General features: G+C 43.9%; 1 long non-coding RNA gene across 2 annotated transcripts; it reads left to right on the forward strand.

Annotated features, from left to right (window-relative positions):
- Positions 1 to 17,483: 17,483 nt before the first annotated feature.
- LOC119340157 lies at positions 17,484 to 18,608 on the forward strand. 2 transcript variants are annotated; one of them, XR_005164418.1, is made up of 2 exons: positions 17,484 to 18,184; positions 18,276 to 18,608. It is a non-coding gene; the product is annotated as an uncharacterized LOC119340157 (long non-coding RNA). The 2 variants fall into 2 exon arrangements; XR_005164420.1 differs by having other exon boundaries at positions 17,484 to 18,072.
- The last annotated feature ends 3,120 nt before the right edge of the window (positions 18,609 to 21,728 follow it).

Here is a 21,728-nt window from a genome sequence, read left to right on the forward strand (position 1 = left end):
CCCTGTAGCACCTCCACGTCCCCTAGCTGTGCTGCATCACAACACCAAGAACCACGCCGGTGGCGCCAACTGTGCTCCATGGCAGCACAGGCAACCTCCGTGATGTTCCATCGCAGCACTGGCTCTGCTCCACACTAGCCACTGTATGGAGCAGTAATCGATGTTGCCAGCCACCGTATCCAGCACTGACAGAGCTCCAATGGAGCAACCGGTGACTCCGGCGAAGCTCTAATGCAACCCCGACAGAGCTCCAATGCAGCACCAATGGCTCTGGTGAAGCTCCAATGCAACTCCGGCGAGCTACAACGCTGCACCGACGGCTCCGGTGAAGCTACAATGCGGCGTATAACTGACGTTCATGGCAGCACTGACGGCGTGATGAGATCCATTGCAGCCGGAGTTGAGGGAGATGCCCCGTCGCAACAGCAGCGGCAGGGCTTGCAGCAGCCATGCCACGGGCTGGTAGCAGTGCGCGACGGCCAGCTCCCTAGCAGTGTCGCAGGAGCGGCAGCGTGTAAAATTTCAGTTTGCTGGCGATAGAGCACTCAAGGGAAGAAGAAAACAGAACGAAGGACTGGGTGGACGAGGATACAGATAAGGCAAAGAGGAAAGCAACGTAAGGGTTGGGCCCATAGGGACGTCTAACACGGCAGACAGAAGCGCTCCATGCTGAAGCGTCGGCCTTGCTAAATGCCATTCAGTTCATGGAAGCTCAAGGAATGAGACGTGTGGACGTGTGGTGTTTGAAACAAACTGCCTCGCACTCCAACACGCGATATCTTCTACTAGCCTTGATCCCGGCCCTCTTGACATGCTTTTTCGAGAAGCAAAGTACATGCTCCAAATAGGTTTTATTGATTATTAGGGCTCGTATTGCCCTAGAACTTGTAAGCAACTAGCTCAGGTGATGACGTCCTAAGGTTGCCGAAGCAATGTGGAGTGCCAAGCTTTATGGCCACCTGATCTCCCGCTTGATGTAACATGTGTTGTCACCGCCGACTTGAATGGTCCACCATAAGTTTGGAATGCAAAGTGTTCTAATTTGAAAAAAGACACAAGGGTTTTGGATTCAAGAGGTTTCTGGATGGAAAAGCATCCAAAAAAGTGTGCAAAGAAATTATTAGGGGGTTTTCTCAATGATTTCATTCATGTGGATCAAACGGCATGCGTGGAAAAAAATTCTAAGGATACAGATCATTCAAAAATCATATGAAAATTCTTTGAATCAAATGAGTATAAAATGTAGCCTTAAGTTGTACAAAATGTTAGTTGCAATAGTGTGTGATCAACTCTTGCATTTTTTTATGTGATCACGAGTAGAGTTACTTGATATGTTTGATACCGATGTGAATTGTTTGATCTTTGTGGACTCTTGCTATCGAGAAAATTTGTGTGAATGACTTGTATTTTCTTTAAACATGCATATAAAGAGGATAACTTGTATATATTAACATGTATATAAATGGATGAGTTGTATTTTGGCAATATGTTTAGGTGCTCCGACAATACATATGTGAGATGTGATCTCACCCTTTTCTATTTCTATGCTAGAGGTGAGTTGAACCAAATCATTTCCATTCGATCTCTCCTACCAAACACTAAAACAGAAGCATTTCCTTTCATCTAATCGCCCCTCAACCAGAAACTCGAACGGAACTAACTCATTCAAATGGAATGGAACCACGCCATTCCAATATGTTTCATACCCAAGCCAACCACACCATTAGATGCAACCAATCACACCTACACCATCAGATGTCCCTAATTAAAATGTTTTGTACGCTCGCTCTCAAGGAAACACATAACTAAAGGAAATATGCCCTAGAGGCAATAATAAAGTTATTATTTATTTCCTCATATCATGATAAATGTTTATTATTCATGCTAGAATTGTATTAACCGGAAACATAATACATGTGTGAATACATAGATAAACACAACGTCACTAGTATGCCTCAACTTGACTAGCTTATTAATCAAAGATGGTTATGTTTCCTAACCATAGACATGTGTTGTCATTTGATTAATGGGATCACATCCTTAGGAGAATGATGTGATTGACATGACCCATTCCGTTAGCCTAGCACTTGATCGTTTAGTATATTGCTATTGCTTTCTTCATGACTTATACATGTTCCTCTAACTATGAGATTATGCAAATCCCGTTTACCGGAGGAACACTTTGGGTGCTACCAAACGTCACAACGTAACTGGCTGATTATAAAGGAGTACTACAGGTGTCTCCAAAGGTACATGTTGAGTTGGCGTATTTCGAGATTAGGTTTTATCACTCCGATTGTCGGAGAGGTATCTCTGGGCCCTCTCGGTAATGCACATCACTATAAGCCTTGCAAGCAATGTAACTAATGAGTTAGTTACGGAATGATGCATTACGTAACGAGTAAAGAGACTTGTCGGTAACGAGATTGAACTAGGTATTGGATACCGACGATCGAATCTCGGGCAAGTAACATACCGATGACAAAGGGAACAACGTATGTTGTTATGCGGTTTGACCGATAAAGATCTTTGTAGAATATGTAGGAACCAATATGGGAATCCAGGTTCCACTATTGGTTATTGACCGAGAATAGTTCTAGGTCATGTCTACATAGTTCTCGAACCCGTAGGGTCCGCACGCTTAACATTACGATGACAATTTTATTATGAGTTTATAAGTTTTGATGTACCGAAGTTTGTTCGGAGTCCCGGATGTGATCACGGGCATGACGAGGAGTCTCGAAATAGTCGAGACATAAAGATTGATATATTGGACGACTATATTTGGACACCGGAAGTGTTCCGGACGTTTTCGGAGAAAACCGGAGTGCCGGAGGGTTACCGGAACCCCCGGGGAGAGATAATGGGCCACATGGGCCTTAGTGGAAAGAGAGAGGGGCGGCCAGCATGGGCCGCGCGCCCCCTCCTCCTCTGATCCGAATTGGACTAGGAGGGGGGGCGGCGCCCCCCTCTTTCCTTCTCCCTCTCCCCCTTCCTTTCCCCCTCCTAGTAGGAGTAGGAAAGGGAGAGTCCTACTCCTACTAGGAGGAGGACTCCTCCTCCTGGCGCGCCCTCTAGGGCCGGCCAGCCTCCCCCTTGCTCCTTTATATACGGGGCGGGGGGCACCCTAGAACACACAAGTTGATCTACGGATCGTTCCTTAGCCGTGTGCGGTGCCCCCCTCCACCATATTCCACCTCGGTCATATCGTCGCTGAGTTTAGGCGAAGCCCTGCGCCGGTAGAACATCATCATTGTCACCACGCCGTCGTGCTGACGGAACTCAACCCCAAAGCTTTGCTGGATCGGAGCCTGGGGATCGTCATCGAGCTGAACGTGTGCTGAACTCGGAGGTGCCGTACGTTCGGTGCTTGGATCGGTCGGATCGTGAAGACGTATGACTACATCAACCGCGTTGTCATAACGCTTCCGCTTATGGTCTACGAGGGTACGTGGACAACACTCTCCCCTCTCGTTGCTATGCCATCACCATGATCTTGCGTGTGTGTAGGAATTTTTTTGAAATTACTACGTTCCCCAACAGTGGTATCAGAGCCAGGTTTTATGCGTAGATGTCATATGCACGAGTAGAACACAAGTGAGTTGTGGGCGATACAAGTCATACTGCTTACCAGCATGTCATACTTTGGTTCAGCGGTATTGTGAGATGAAGCGGTCCAGACCGACATTACGCGTACGCTTACGCGAGACTGGTTTCACCGTTACGAGCACTCGTGCTTAAAGGTGGCTGGCGGGTGTGTGTCTCTCTCACTTTAGCTGAATTGAGTGTGGCTACGCCCGATCCTTGCAAAGGTTAAAACAGCACTAACTTGACGAACTATCGTTGTGGTTTTGATGCGTAGGTAAGAACGGTTCTTGCTACGCCCGTAGCAGCCACGTAAAATTTGCAACAACAAAGTAGAGGACGTCTAACTTGTTTTTGCAGGGCATGTTGTGATGTGATATGGTCAAGACGTGATGCTATATTTTATTGTATGAGATGATCATGTTTTGTAACCGAAGTTATCGGCAACTGGCAGGAGCCATATGGTTGTCGCTTTATTGTATGAAATGCAAACGCCCTGTAATTGCTTTACTTTATCACTAAGCGGTAGCGATAGTCGTAGAAGCAATAGATGGTGTAACGACAATGATGCTACGATGGAGATCAAGGTGTCCGCCGGTGACGATGGTGATCACGATGGTGCTTTGAAGATGGAGATCACAAGCACAAGATGATGATGGCCATATCATATCACTTATATTGATTGCATGTGATGTTTATCCTTTATGCATCTTATCTTGCTTTGATTGACGGTAGCATTTTAAGATGATCTCTCACTAATTATCAAGAAGTGTTCTCCCTGAGTATGCACCGTTGTGAAAGTTCTTCGTGCTGAGACACCACGTGATGATCGGGTGTGATAGGCTCTACGTTCAAATGCAACGGGTGCAAAACAGTTGCACACGCGGAATACTCGGGTTAAACTTGACGAGCCTAGCATATACAGATATGGCCTCAGAACACGGAGACCGAAAGGTCGAACGTGAATCATATAGTAGATATGATCAACATAGTGATGTTCACCATTGAAACTACTCCATCTCACGTGATGATCGGACATGGTTTAGTTGATTTGGATCACGTGATCACTTAGATGACTAGAGAGATGTCTGTCTAAGTGGGAGTTCTTAAGTAATATGATTAATTGAACTTAAATTTATCATGAACTTAGTACCTGATAGTATTTTGCTTGTCTATGTTTGTTTGTAGATAGATGGCTCGTGCTGTTGTTCCGTTGAATTTTAATGCGTTCCTTGAGAAAGCAAAGTTGAAAGATGATGGTAGCAATTACACGGACTGGGTCCGTAACTTGAGGATTATCCTCATTGCTGCACAGAAGAATTATGTCCTGGAAGCACCGCTGGGTGCCAGGCCTCCTGCTGATGCAACTGACGACGTTAAGAACGTCTGGCAGAGCAAAGCTTATGACTACTCGATAGTTCAGTGTGACATGCTTTACGGCTTAGAACCGGGTCTTCAACGATGTTTTGAACGTCATGGAGCATATGAGATGTTCCAGGAGTTGAAGTTAATATTTCAAGCAAATGCCCGGATTGAGAGATACGAAGTCTCCAATAAGTTCTATAGCTGCAAGATGGAGGAGAATAGTTCTGTCAGTGAACACATACTCAAAATGTCTGGGTATAATAATCACTTGATTCAAGTGGGAGTTAATCTTCCTGATGATAGTGTCATTGACAGAATTCTTCAATCACTGCCACCAAGCTACAAGAGCTTCGTGATGAACTATAATATGCAAGGGATGAACAAGACTATTCCCGAGCTCTTCGCAATGCTAAAAGCCGCGAAGGTAGAAATCAAGAAGGAGCATCAAGTGTTGATGGTTAACAAGACCACCAGTTTCAAGAAAAAGGGCAAAGGGAAGAAGAGGGGAACTTCAAGAAGAACAGCAAACAAGTTGCTGCTCAAGAGAAGAAACCCAAGTCTGGACCTAAGCCTGAGACTGAGTGCTTCTACTGCAAGCAGACTGGACAATGGAAGCGGAACTGCCCCAATTATTTGGTGGATAAGAAGGATGGCAAAGTGAACAAAGGTATATGTGTTATACATGTTATTGATGTGTACCTTACTAATGCTCGCAGTAGTACCTGGGTATTTGATATTGGTTATGTTGCTAATATTTGCAACTCGAAACAGGGACTACGGATTAAGCGAAGATTCGCTAAGGACGAGGTGACGATGCATGTGGGAAATGGTTCCAAAGTCGATGTGATCGCGGTCGGCACGCTACCTCTACATCTACCATCGGGATTAATTTTAGACCTAAATAATTGTTATTTGGTGCCAGCATTGAGCATGAACATTATATCTGGATCTTGTTTGATGCGAGGCTGTTATTCATTTAAATCGGAGAATAATGGTTGTTCTATTTATATGAGTAATATCTTTTATGGTCATGCACCCTTGAAGAGTGGTCTATTTTTATTGAATCTCGATAGTAGTGATGCACATATTCATAGTGTTGAAACCAAAAGATGCAGAGTTGATAATGATAGTGCAACTTATTTGTGGCACTGCCGTTTAGGTCATATCGGTATAAAGCGCATGAAGAAACTCCATACTGATGGACTTTTGGAATCACTTGATTATGAATCACTTGGTACTTGCGAACCGTGCCTCATGGGCAAGATGACTAAAACGCTGTTCTCCGGAACTATGGAGCGAGCAACTGATTTGTTGGAAATCATACATACTAATGTTTGTGGTCCAATGAATGTTGAGGCTCGCGGCGGGTATCGTTATTTTCTCACCTTCACAGATGATTTGAGCAGATATGGGTATATCTACTTAATGAAACACAAGTCTGAAACATTTGAAAAGTTCAAAGAATTTCAGAGTGAAGTGGAAAATCATCGTAACAAGAAAATAAAGTTTCTACAATCTGATCGTGGAGGAGAATATTTGAGTTACGAGTTTGGTTTACATTTGAAACAATGCGGAATAGTTTCGCAACTCACGCCACCCGGAACACCACAATGAAATGGTGTGTCCGAACATCGTAATCGTACTTTACTAGATATGGTGCGATCTATGATGTCTTTTACTGATTTACCGCTATCGTTCTGGGGTTATGCTTTAGAGACGGCCGCATTCACGTTGAATAGGGCACCATCAAAATCCGTTGAGACGACGCCTTATGAACTGTGGTTTGGCAAGAAACCAAAGTTGTCGTTTCTTAAAGTTTGGGGCTGCGATGCTTATGTGAAGAAACTTCAACCAGATAAGCTCGAACCTAAATCGGAGAAATGTGTCTTCATAGGATACCCAAAAGAGACTATTGGGTACACCTTCTATCACAGATCTGAGGGCAAGATTTTCGTTGCTAAAATCGGATCCTTTCTAGAGAAGGAGTTTCTCTCGAAAGAAGTGAGTGGGAGGAAAGTAGAACTTGATGAGGTAACTGTACCTGCTCCCTTATTGGAAAGTAGTTCATCACAAGAACCGGTTCCTGTGACAACTACACCAATTAGTGAGGAAGCTAATGATATTGATCATGAAACTTCAGATCAAGTTTCTACTGAACCTCGTAGGTCCACCAGAGTAAGATACGCACCAGAGTGGTACGGTAATCCTATTCTGGAAGTCATGTTACTTGACTATGATGAACCTACGAACTATGAGGAAGCGATGATGAGCCCAGATTCCGCAAAATGGCTAGAGGCCATGAAATCTGAGATGGGATCCATGTATGAGAACAAAGTATGGACTTTCGTTGACTTGCCCGATGATCGGCAAGCCATTGAGAATAAATGGATCTTTAAGAAGAAGACTGACGCTGATGGTAATGTAACTGTCTATAAAGCTCGACTTGTTGCGAAAGGTTTTCGACAAGTTCAAGGGGTTGACTACGATGAGACTTTCTCACCTGTAGCGATGCTTAAGTCTGTCCGAATCATGTTAGCTATTGCTGCATTTCATGACTATTGAAATTTGGCAAATGGATGTCATAACTGCATTCTTGAATGGATTTCTGGAAGAAGAGTTGTATATGATGCAGCCAGAAGGTTTTGTTGATCCAAAAGGTGTTAACAAAGTGTGCAAGCACCAGCGATCCATTTATGGACTGGTGCAAGCATCTCGGAGTTGGAATAAACGCTTTGATAGTGTGATCAAAGCATATGGTTTTATACAGACTTTTGGAGAAGCCTGTATTTACAAGAAAGTGAGTGGGAGCTCTGTAGCATTTCTGATATTATATGTAGATGACATATTATTAATTGGAAATGATATAGAATTTCTGGATAGCATAAAGGGATACTTGAATAAAAGTTTTTCAATGAAAGACCTCGGTGAAGCTGCTTACATATTGGGCATCAAGATTTATAGAGATAGATCAAGACGCTTAATAGGACTTTCACAAAGCACATACCTTGATAAAATTTTGAAAAAGTTCAAAATGGATCAGGCAAAGAAAGGGTTCTTGCCCGTGCTACAAGGTGTGAAGTTGAGTCAAACTCAATGCCCGACCACAACAGAAGATAGAGAGAAAATGAAAGATGTTCCCTATGCTTCAGCCATAGGCTCTATCATGTATGCAATGCTGTGTACAAGACCTGACGTATGCTTAGCAATAAGCTTGGCAGGAAGGTACCTAAGTAATCCAGGAGTGGATCACTGGACAGCGGTCAAGAACATCCTGAAATACCTGAAAAGGACTAAGGATATGTTTCTCGTATATGGAGGTGACAAAGAGCTAGTCGTAAATGGTTACGTCGATGCAAGCTTTGACACTGATCCGGACGATTCTAAATCGCAAACCGGATACGTGTTTTTATTAAACGGTGGAGCTGTAAGTTGGTGAAGTTCTAAACAAAGCGTCGTGGCGGGATCTACATGTGAAGTGGAGTACATAGCTGCTTCGGAAGCACCAAATGAAGGAGTCTGGATGAAGGAGTTCATTTCCGATCTAGGTGTCATACCTAGTGCATCGGGACCAATGAAGATCTTCTGTGACAATACTGGTGCAATTGCCTTGGCAAAGGAATCCAGATTTCACAAGAGCACCAAGCACATCAAGAGACGCTTCAATTCCATTCGGGACCAAGTCCAAGTGGGAGACATAGAGATTTGCAAGATACATATGGATCTGAATGTTGCAGACCCGTTGACTAAGCCTCTCTCACGAGCAAAACATGATCAGCACCAAGACTCCATGGGTGTTAGAATCATTACTATGTAATCTAGATTATTGACTCTAGTGCAAGTGGGAGACTGAAGGAAATATGCCCTAGAGGCAATAATAAAGTTATTATTTATTTCCTCATATCATGATAAATGTTTATTATTCATGCTAGAATTGTATTAACTGGAAACATAATACATGTGTGAATACATAGACAAACATAACGTCACTAGTATGCCTCTACTTGACTAGCTTATTAATCAAAGATGGTTATGTTTCCTAACCATAGACATGTGTTGTCATTTGATTAATGGGGTCACATCATTAGGAGAATGATGTGATTGACATGACCCATTCCGTTAGCCTAGCACTTGATCGTTTAGTATATTGCTATTGCTTTCTTCATGACTTATACATGTTCCTATAACTATGAGATTATGCAAATCCCGTTTACCGGAGGAACACTTTGGGTGCTACCAAACGTCACAACGTAACAGGGTGATTATAAAGGAGTACTACAGGTGTCTCCAAAGGTACATGTTGAGTTGGCGTATTTCGAGATTAGGTTTTGTCACTCCGATTATCGGAGAGGTATCTCTGGGCCCTCTCGGTAATGCACATCACGATAAGCCTTGCAAGCAATGTAACTAATGAGTTAGTTACGGAATGATGCATTACGTAACGAGTAAAGAGACTTGCCGGGAACGAGATTGAACTAGGTATTGGATACCGACGATCGAATCTCGGGCAAGTAACATACCGATGACAAAGGGAACAACGTATGTTGTTATGCGGTTTGACCGATAAATGTCTTCGTAGAATATGTAGGAATCAATATGGGCATCCAGGTTCCGCTATTGGTTATTGACCGAGAATAGTTCTAGGTCATGTCTACATAGTTCTCGAACCCGTAGGGTCCGCACGCTTAACGTTACGATGACAATTTTATTATGAGTTTATAAGTTTTGATGTACCGAAGTTTGTTCGGAGTCTCGAATGTGATCACGGACATGACGAGGAGTCTCGAAATGGTCGAGACATAAAGATTGATATATTGGACGACTATATTCGAACACCGGAAGTGTTCCGGACGTTTTCGGAGAAAACCGGAGTGCCGGAGGGTTACCGGAACCCCCCCGGGAGAGATAATGGGCCACATGGGCCTTAGTGGAAAGAGAGAGGGGTGGCCAGCATGGGCCGCGCGCCCCTTCCCCCTTTGGTCCGAAATGGACTAGGAGGGGGGCGGCGCCCCCCTCTTTCCTTCTCCCTCTCCCCCTTCCTTTCCCCCTCCTAGTAGGAGTAGGAAATGGGGAGTCCTACTCCTACTAGGAGGAGGACTCCTCCTCCTGGCGCGCCCTCTAGGGCCGGCCGGCCTCCCCCCTTGCTCCTTTATATACGGGGGCGGGGGGGGGCACCCTAGAAAACACAAGTTGATCTACGGATCGTTCGTTAGCCGTGTGCGGTGCCCCCCTCCACCATATTCCACCTCAGTCATATCGTCGCGGAGTTTAGGCGAAGCCCTGCACCGGTAGAACATCATCATCGTCACCACGCCGTCGTGCTGACGGAACTCATCCCCGAAGGTTTGCTGGATCGGAGCCCGGGGATCGTCATCGAGCTGAACGTGTGCTGAACTCGAAGGTGCCGTACGTTCGGTGCTTGGATCGGTCGGATCGTGAAGACGTACGACTACATCAACTGCGTTGTCATAATGCTTCCGCTTACGGTCTACGAGGGTACGTGGACAACACTCTCCCCTCTCGTTGCTATGCCATCACCATGATCTTGCGTGTGCGTAGGAAATTTTTTGAAATTACTACGTTCCCCAACAATAACACCATGCGCAATGTCTATATAGAGGTGACGTGGTGGTGGGGGTCGAGAAGGCTAATTAGTGGCGGGAGATCCCCCATGACCACGACAACGGTGCAAAGATGGTTGAGAGTTAAAGGGGTCAAATCCATTTGGGTCCAAGGATGGAATTTCCCAACTTTGATGGGTCAAATCCATCTGGGTGGATTAGACAGGATGGAAAATATTTCAAAATGACAGGGGCACCACCCGAGTACAAAGTATTTCTTGAGAATCACCTAGTCTTTTCAATTTTGTGCAGAAATACTACATTATTTTTGAGCATCCAATAATTACGATTTAGTGGGCAGATTCAATGCTTTTCATCAGGATAATCTCTCCATTGTTGAATACACTGATCAATTTGAGGATCTGATGACTGAGGTCCAAGAAGAAAACCCAAATCTTTCAGAAATGTGGTTTGTAAAGTGATGTGTTAATGGAATGGGAGCAACTATCAAGTTTTGGTTGAGGCCTTTGAAAACACAAACTCTATAGATGCTTATTGGCTGGCTATTTGACATTAAGCAAGCCACTCCTGCAAGGAAACCTTATTCTCCATTAACATCCGTTATACAAAAGCAGGTACTTCGGTCTTATAATCCTCAGGGTTTGATTAATGATAAAGGGAACATCGGTTAGGCACCCACCTGCCATTCAGAGAGCCAGAGAGACCGGGAAGTGTTGGATATGTGCTGATGTGTGGTTTCATGGGCATAAGTGCAAGCAAGCTCCAATCATAAATATGCTAACTAGAGAGTAGCCAACAAAATTACCGAATGAGCAAGAAGAAGTGACTGAAACAAAGCAGCCGGAGCAACCAAATACTGATGAAAATTGCATGCAAATTTCTTTGCAAGCCATGAGTACTACTAGAGTAGCACTTTGTTTGTATTAGTACATGTTGGAGGCAAACAAGCAGTGGCTTTAGTGGATTCCAGAAGTAATTCTACATTTATGAGTTTGAAATTTTCTTTGAGTACAAAGATTAGTCCAGAGTTGTGATTGTAGCAGGTGATGAGGACATCGCAACCATCGACAAGTCTCCAATGATTATAGGCCCAATTACAAGAAGTCACGCCAAACTGATAAGTGACCAGGTGAACGCTAACTTAAGTTTTACCTTGTAACCTTGATGACACAACTATGCTTTCATCACCATTGTTTTCGGTTGAACTTAGGTATTGCATGCAGGGATGGCAATGGGTAGGGTATGGGCGGGTACAACCTTCTTCTGCCCAAACCCATACCCACGGAATTTGTTTATACCCACCACTTCAATACCCATCAGCAGAAATTGGCACCCATGCCCATACCCATCGGGTATCCTATACCCAATGGGCATCCGGTGGATATATATATTAAGAAATGTAGAGGAGTGAGTTTAAAATTCAAGTGATCATGAACGAGTAGTGATGGTGTCCTGAATTAGGGGTGCTAACCTAGTCGGCACATGCTCCTTGGGTTGGGCCGATGGGCCTCATTCGTGATCGAGATGGACTCTGGAGGCCGTGTACAAGAGGCATGATCAATAACACCTCCATCGAAGAGTTGACGTATACTCCAAGATCTTTCTTGCCACCTTGCTCGTGGATACCGACCTTGTAAACCCTAGATACCATCCCCGACGTGTATATAAGCCAAAGGGTTTAGACCGTAGAGGGGACATCAACAGAATATCATTCACCTAGCCATGGAGTTAGACCACACATTACGATCTCGAGGTAGATCAACTCTGTATTCGATACATCTCCATTAATATAAACAAGAGCAGGACGTAGGGTTTTACCTCCATCAAAAGGGCCCGAACCTGGGTAAAATATCGTCTCTCTGTTCTTGTTACCATCCATCAGAGATCCACGACTCGGTACCCCCTACCCCGAGGTTCGCCTATTTTGACACCGGCAAGTAGTATAGCACTGACATGGGCTGCGATGGTGGGTGGACTCTTGGAGGCATCAAGGGAGTATGAGCGGTGGTTGGTGGAAGCCCGATACAATGGGAGGTCGTGGTGGGAACGGGTAATTATTGGATCGAGCAATGGATAGCAGTCTGGTAGCAAAGAGTCGAGATTTCATCTTTTCAACGAGTCACATAGGACGCATGAGGAGTGGCGAGCAGGTGATTATGGGCCTATGAGTTATGGCCGATTTGAGGAATCGAGACTTCTAGTGGGCCATAGGAGTTGGATGATGACCCCATATGACATAGGAGTTACTTTCATTTATTAATTTTTTTGGGTATCTATTGGGTTACTAATGAGCGGAATTTCGTACCCATATCCTACCCATATATTTTGCGGGCATGGATACCCATTAGCCATGAGTACAAAATCTTTCCAAGTCTTACACGTACCCGTTGTTTTCGGGTAGGGTACCATCAGGTACCCATACCCGTGGGCAAAACTGCCATCCCTAATTTCATGGAAGAAATCCAACAAGGTCTCAGCTCTTGAAGCAACCGGTTTGGAGGAACAAGTTTCAAGTGGAGTTGATGTTGTCAGTTTTTACCACGATGTTTCGTTGTGCGACACCCATGTGGTGGAGATACGGAGCCACATGGGCATATCACTAAAAGCTCCATCAAATTATCTTTCCAATGCAAAAAACCTCACATCATTTCGAGTTGTGAGTCAAAAGCTGTAGTCATTCTCGTGGAAGGTGTCCAGGCTGTCAAGGCTTCGCGAATTTCCGAGGAGCTCTCCGACAACCCCCAAAGTTGACTGCTTATTCCCCTGAAGTAAGCCATGCAAACCTGCTTACTTTTGTAAACATTTTCACACCTAGCTAAGGGCGGTTGTCCTTGCTATAAAACCCCACCTCCCCCATCCTCTTGAAAACCTTCTTGTTGGGAAACATTGCATGGGAAAAAAATCTACGCACACGCAAGATCTATCCATGGAGATGCATAGCAACGAAGGGGGAGAGTGTGTCTACGTACTCTCGCAGATAGTAAGCGGAAGCGTTTAACAACGTGGTTGATGTAGTCGAACTTCTTCGCGCTCCAACTGATCAAGTACCGAACGTACGACACCTCCGCGTTCTGCACACGTTCAGCTCAGTGACGTCCTCTGCCTTCTTGATCCAGCAAGACGGCGAGGTAGTAAATGAGTTTCGATAGCACGACGGCGTGGTGACGGTGATGGTGAAGTGATCTCCGCAGGACTTCGCCTAAGCACTGCGAAAATATGATCGAGGGTGTAAGCGATGGAGGGGGACGCCGCACACGGCTAGGCAATTGTCTGTCGTGTGCTAGGCGCCCCCTCCCACATATATATAGGTGGGAGGGAGGGAGAAGCAGCCAAAAGAGGCGCCCAAGTAGGAGGAATCCTACTTGGGGTCCCTCCCAAGCCACGCCCCCCTTTCCTTATTTGGAGTGCGGGGAAAGGCGGGGGAGGGTGGCACCCCCCCTTTCCTTTCTCCCATGAGAGGGAAAGGCATGAGGGGCTAGCCCTCCCCCTTTCCTTCCCTAGGGCTGGCCAAACAAGTGAGGGGGCGCACCAGCCCCTTTGTGGGCTGTTCTATCCCCTCCTTTGGCCCAAAAAGCCCATATCTTGACGATGGGGTGCCCGGAACCCCTTCCGGTGACCCGATACCTTCCCGGCACATCCCGAAACACTTCCGGTGTCCAAATACCATCGTCATATATATCAATCTTTACCTCTCGACCATTTTGAGACTCCTCTTCATGTCCATGATCCCATCTGAGACTCCGAACAACATTCAGTCACCAAAACATATAACTCATATAACACTATATCGTCAACGAACGTTAAGCGTGCGGACCCTACGGGTTCGAGAACTATGTGGACATGACCGAGACACCTCTCCGGTCAATAACCAATAGCAGAAACTGGATGCCCATATTGTCTCCTACATATTCTATGAATATCTTTATCAGTCGAACCATTATGACAACATACGTAATTCCCTTCGTCCATCGGTATGTTACTTGCTCGAGATTCGATCGTTGGTATCTTCATACCTAGTTCAATCTCGTTACCGGCAAGTCTCTTTACTAGTTTCATAATACATCATCTTGTGACTAACTCCTTAGTCATTTGCTTGCAAGCTTATGATGTGTATTACCGAGAGGGCCCAGAGATACCTCTCCGATACTCGGAGTGACAAATCATAATCTCGATTCGTGAAAACCCAACAAAACACCTTCGGAGATACCCGTAGAGCATCTTTATGATCACCCAGTTATGTTGTGACATTTGATAGCACACAAGGTATTCCTCCGGTATCCGGAAGTTGCATAATCTCAGTCGAAGGAATATGTATTTGACATGAAGAAAGCAATGGTAATAAAACTGAACGATCATTATGCTAAGCTAACGGATGGGTCTTGTCCATCACATCATTCTCCTAATGATGTCCCATTATCAAATGACAACTGATAATGACAACTCATGTCTATGGTTAGGAAACCTTAACCATCTTTGATCAACGAGCTAGTCTAGTAGAGGCTTACTAGGGACACGGTATTTGTTTATGTATTCACACATGTATTTAAGTTTCCGATCAATACAATTCTAGCATGAATAATAAATATTTATCATGAATAAGGAAATATAAAATAACAACTTTATTATTGCCTCTAGGGCATATTTCCTTCACTCTCCCACTTGTGCCAGAGTTAATAATCTAGTTCACATCGTCATGTGATTAACACCCAAAGAGTTTACTAGAGTCAATAATCTAGTTCACATTGTTATGTGATTAAAACTCAAAGAGTTCTAAGGTATGATCATGTTTTGCTTGTGAGAGAGGTTTTAGTCAATGGGGCTGCAATATTCAGGTCCGTGTGTACTTTGCAAATTTCTATGTCTGCAATGCTCTGCATAGAGCTACTCTAGCTAATTGCTCCTATGTTCAATACACATCCAGATTGATACTTAGAGTCATCTGGATTAGTGTCAAAGCTTGCATCAACATAACCCTTTACGACGAACTCTTTATCACCTCCATAATCGAGAAACATTTCCTTATTCCTCTAAGGATAATTTTGACTGATGTCTAGTGATCCAGTCCTTGATCACTCTTGTACCCCCCTTGCTAGACATGTGGCAAGGCACACATTTGGCCTGGTACACATCATGGCATGCTTTATAGAACCTATGGTTGAGGCATAGGGAATGCCTTTCATTCTCTCTCTATTTTTATGTCGTGGTCGGACTTTGAGTCTTACTCAACCTTATAACTCAGGCAAGAACTCCTTCTTTGACCGATCCATTCTGAACTCTTTCAAAATCTTATGAAGGTATATACTCATTGAAAGTCTTATCATGCGTCTTGATCTATCTCTATAGATCTTGATGCCCAATATGTAAGCAGCTTCACCGAGGTATTTTCTTTGAAAAAAATTCTTATTCAAATATCCTTTTATGCTATTCAGAAATTCTACATAATTTCCGATCAACAATATGTTATCCACATATACTTATCAGAAATGTTGTAGTGCTCCCACTCTTTTTTTCGTAAATACGAGCTTCACCATAAGTCTGTATAAAACCATATGCTTTGATCACCTCATCAAAACGTACATTCCAACTCCGAGATGCTTGCACCAGTCCATAGATGGATTGCTGGAGCCTGCACACTTTGTTAGCACTTTTAGGATCGACAAAACCTTCTGGTTGTATCATATACAACTCTTCTTTTAGAAATCAATTAAGTAATCCAGTTTTGACATCCATTTACCAGATTTCATAATCATAAAATACGGCAATTGCTAACAAGATTCGGACAGACTTAAGCATTGTTACGAGTGAGAAAGTCTCATCATAGTCAACCCATTGAACTTGTCCAAAACCTTTTTGCGACAAGTCGAGCTTTTGTAGATAGTAACATTACCATTAGCGTCCGTCTTCCTCTTGAAGATCCATTTATTCTCTCTGGCTTGCCAATCATCGGGCAAGTCCACCAAAGTCCACACTTTGTTCTCATACATGGATCCTATCTCAGATTTCATGGCCTCAATCCATTTGTCGGAATCTGGGCTCATCATAGCTTCTTCATAGTTTGTAGGTTTGCCTTGGTCTAGTAACGTGACTTCCAGGACATGATTACTGTACCACTCTGGTGTGGATCGTGCTCTGGTTGACCTACGAAATTTAGTAGTAACTTGATCTGAAGTTTCATGATCATCATCATTATCTTCCTCTCTAGTTGGTGTAGGCATCACGGGAACAATTTTCTCTGATGTACCACTTTTCAATTCGAGAGAAGGTACATTTACCTCATCAAGTTCTATTTTCCTCCCATTCACTTCTTTCGAGAGAAACTCCTTCTCTAGAAAGGATCCATTCTTGGCAACAAAGGTCTTGCCATCGGATCTGTGGTAGAAGGTGTACAAATTGTTTCCTTAGGGTATCCTTTGAAGACGCACTTCTCTGATTTGGGTTCGAGCTTATCAGGCTGCAGTCTTTTGACATAAGTGTCGCAACCCCAAACTTTAAGAAACGACAGCTTAGGTTTCTTGCTAAACCATAGTTCATGCGGTGTCATCTCAATGGATTTAGACAGTGCCCTATTTAACGTGAATGTGGTTGTCTCTAATGCATAACCCCAAAATGATAGTGGTAAATCGGTAAGAGACATCATAGATCGCACCATATTAAGGATAGTATAGCCGAACCTAAAGCGAGCTCTCTCAGCGATTTGAGTTTTTGGCCGTTCATTTTCACGATCTGAAAGTTTCTGGCCGTTTGATCTCCTCTGTACAGCGATTTCTCCCGAAACTGGCCCAGCTGTGCTATGGGCTGCTGCTCCGGAGGCCGAAACGCTAGCCTCTGGTTAATTGGGCCTGTTTACTCCTTAGCCCATTCAACCCACGACGCCCGCGAGCACGTCCCTTCTCTTTTTTTCCAACACGTCCCTTCTCCTTTCGTCTCTCTTTCTGATCCTCGCCATTCCTGACCTCCCCTTTTTCTAGCGGCCTGTGCGCCGCCGCCGCCGCCGCCGCCACTGTCATTCCAACCTCGAGCCACATCGTCCCCCTCTCGCCCGAGCGACAAAGGCACCCCCGGCAGCGGGTACACGTCGGACACGCACGAGGAGCCGGCCGACCGCAAGAACAAGATGGCGATGAGGATGAGTCGCCGCCGCTGAAGTAGACCCCAAACCAGTGGGTCTCCTTCTGCGTCGACAACTCGCTGAGCAATCGCGTCATCGAGTAGGCGAGCAGCATCGACAGCGAGAACCTCCGCAATCCGCATCGCCGACGAGGAGGACGACGGTGTTGACAACCAGATCATGGACTTTGCAGTTGCCGACTGCGTGGCCCGCGCGCCTTCCATTGAGGCCGGGGAGGCATCGGGTAATAAGGGCCAAGGACAAGCGTTGCACAACGGCGGACGACGTCGCCCAGGCGCCAGGCCAACAGCATCGTCCAGTCCGGCAACGGCTTCTCCCCCGTGGCACACATCTCCAGGATGGGCCTTAAGGTCGTGTCAATGATAGCGCCCTTCTCCAACCTCTGTGCAGTCAACATCTCCGGCAACTTCATGGGTAAGCAAGCACTGCCGCTGCCGGTCAGTAAGATCGACAGAACATTGTCAATTGCTACTGCACCAAACAATAGTACTTTCAGTATCCCTTGACGGCTTCTTCTCCAAACAAGGTAGTAAGATATGACGGATTGAATGATTTGAAAATTGGTAACTTCTTTGCTTCAAAGTTGTTGACTGACCTTGTGAATTGGTGTTTTATAGGTGGTGTATGAAGTTGCTAATGAAGGGCCACGACCTGAAATTCCCGAAGGGACTCTTTGCAACTTAATTGCGGGTGATGTTACTTTGTGATGTGATGTTCTGTTTTCCAGATTTCGGGTGGAATAAGTGTAGACTCACGTCAGCTTATTCTGATCTTTAGTTTCAGTTTAGGGATAATTGTTTTGTTTATTACCTATTGCTTGGCAAAGCCCCATGATCAGCCAAGCCTGCAGTAGATCCTTGCTTGCTCCATTGCGGATACGCTGTATATGTATGATATTTCCACCAGATAGTCAAGGATATGTGCAAGTCAGCAAAGTGGCAGTTCAGTCACCCTCCTGATGGTATGGCTATGGCATCCAAAATCTGTTTTTATTTACTCAATTTCGTGGAATAATTGATAAGATATAACCTCTTGGGCTAACAGCTGAAGTGTTTTGACAAACTGTTTAGTCAACACTCTTCCGGTCTGATTGCTAGCAGAATACATATACGTGTTCAGATGTTAATAACATAGTTATCCGTCAAACATGTTCAGGTGTTGTTCATGTTCCTCTCTTTGCAAGAATGAATTTACATTCTCTCTATGATAGCTAAGCTATTTGATGTGGCAACTGTCAAGTTGTACTGCTATACAGGATAATATGGGATTACTATTTTGTGAATCAGGTACATACTTGGAGATAACATGATGGTAAAAAGAAGACATGAGGCAGGTTCATGCCGGTTCTTTAATATACAAGAAGTTCAGCTCTTCAGTTCATACTTATCATCTTTGCTGTTGATCCATGGAGAATAAGCAGTTCCTAATGGATTCTTTGTGTTCCATTCATCACTTTACACATCTGGTAATGGATTTTGTGTATTCCAAAAAGGGGTAATTAGCCGACTTAATTTCAGTTCCTAGGAGTGGCAGGAGATGCAAATCAAGAAACCTATACTCGGTAAGGTTTGCTCCTTTTGGTAGCCGCACATATAGTCTTAGTTGGGGAAATTCTCAAATGAACGTTTGCTGATTTAAGGAAATTCTCATGTAGATTTAAATATGGGCTTTGAATCATGTTTCAAATATCAGGATATAGGCAGCCTTGAAAGAGGTCATGAGAACCTGCAATGGCATTATTAAATGTTCTGAAAATTACATATCATATACTCCCTTCGTCCCAAAATGTAAGACATTTTTTGATACTATCATAGTGTAAAAAAAACGTCTTACATTCTGGGATGGAGGGAGTAAGCCCTTAAATCTTGAGTTCCTTGTGCACAAAGTTGGGGAATTTGTGATGCCATTTTGTTCTAAAGTTGTTTGTGGACACCATGTGTTCATGGTGCATATTTTGTGTAGTGACTTGTCTTACAGCTGAAGCAGACATATTTACTCTTCCATGTCTTTTGTTTATTATTTTCCTATAATACAAGAAGAAGTACTGATTAGTGCTATGTTTCTTAGTCCAGAAACTTCAATTTATTGGTGTTCTTAAATGACAAAAAACTCTTTAGTATTTGATTTTTCATATTTCATACCACTACTTATTATAGTAAAATTCTATTACTAATGTTGTTCTTAAAAGACAAAAAATCTATTAGTATTGTAAATTTCATATTTCATGCCACTATGTATTAGCAAGAGTTTGTACTATTATATGGAAAAAATAGACAGTCGTAACAACGAGTGCCACACTAAGTTTCTTGCTAACCAGTCGTATTCCTCTTCATTTACATACCAATATTTTGGAAAATGAAGGCAATAAGAATAAGTCACAAGAAAAACATAATACTTGATACTGTAGCATACATATGTATATAAATTAATAAATACCTTAGCAACTGAGTCAAAATAGACGGGCGCGGCAACGCGCGCCATCGATGATCTAGTCTAATAAAGTACGGTTACGACATTCAGACACACCATTACGCTGTGGTGTTCTAGGTGGCGTGAGTTGTGAAACAATTCCACATTGTTTTAAATGAAGGCCAAACTCATAACTCAAATATTCACCTCCGCGATGAGATCGTAGAAACTCTATTTTCTTGTTATGATGATTCTCTACTTCACTCTGAAATTCTTTGAACTTTTCAAATGTTTCAGACTTGTGTTTCATTAAGTAGATATATCCATACCTACTCAAATCATCTATGAAGGTGAGAAAATAAAGATACCTGCCGCGTGCTTCAACACTCGTTGGACCGCATACACCGGTATGTATTATTTCCAGTAAGTCATTAGCCTGCTCCATTGTTCTGGAGAACGGAGTTTTTAGTCATTTTGTACATGAGGCATGGTTTGCAAGTATCAAATGATTCATAATCAAGTGATTCCGAAAGTCCATCTGCATGGAGTTTCTTCATGCGCTTTACACCAATATGACCTAAACGGCAGTGCCACAAGTATGTTGCACTATCATTATCAACTTTGCATCTTTTGGCATCAATATTATGAATATGTGTATCACTATGATCGAGATTTAGTAAACCATTTACATTGGGTGTATGACCATAGAAGGTTTTATTCATGTAAATAACAACAATTATTCTCTGACTTAAATGAACAACTGTATTGCAATAAACATGATCCAGTCATATTCATGCTCAACGCAAACATCAAATAACATTTATTTAGGTTCAACATTAATCCTGAAGGCATGGGGAGTGTGCGATGGTGATCGTATCAACCTTGGAATCACTTCCAACACACATCGTCACCTCGCCCTTAACTAGTCTCTGTTTATTCTGCAACTCCTGTTTCGAGTTACTAATCTTAGCAACTGAACTAGTATCAAATACCCAGGGCTACTATGAATACTAGTAAGGTACACATCAATAACATGCCATCCTTCTTATCTGCCAAGTATTCGGAGTAGTTCCACTTACAGTGACATTTCCCTTACAGTAGAAGCACTCATATTCAGGTTTGGTCCTGTTGGGGAACGCAGTAATTTCAAAAAAATTCCTATGATCATGCAAGATCTATCTAGGTGATGCATAGCAACGAGAGGGGAGAGTGTGTACACGTACCCTCATAGACCGAAAGCGGAAGCGTTTCAATAACGCGGTTGATGTAGTCGAACTTCTTCGCGATCCAACCGATCAAGTACCGTACGTACGACACCTCCGCGTTCAGCACACGTTCAGCTCGATGACGTCCCTCGTGCTCTTGATCCAGTTGAGGACGAGGGTGAGTTCCTTCAGCACAACGGTGTGGCGACGATGATGATGATGCTACCGGCGCAGGGCTTTGCCTAAGCACTACGATGGTATGATAGTGGTGTGTAACTGTGGAGGGGGGCAACACACACGGTTGGGAGAGAAACTTGTGTGTTCTAGGGTGCCCCCTGCCCCCATATATAAAGGAGCAAGGGGAGGGAGGCCGGCTGAGGGAGTCCTGGATTAGGGGGTGTCCGGATGGCCGGACTATAGCCTTTGGCCGGACTCCTGGACTATGAAGATACAAGA

This window comes from Triticum dicoccoides, chromosome 1B (assembly GCF_002162155.2).
Source record: "Triticum dicoccoides isolate Atlit2015 ecotype Zavitan chromosome 1B, WEW_v2.0, whole genome shotgun sequence".
Lineage (NCBI taxonomy): Eukaryota > Viridiplantae > Streptophyta > Magnoliopsida > Poales > Poaceae > Triticum > Triticum dicoccoides.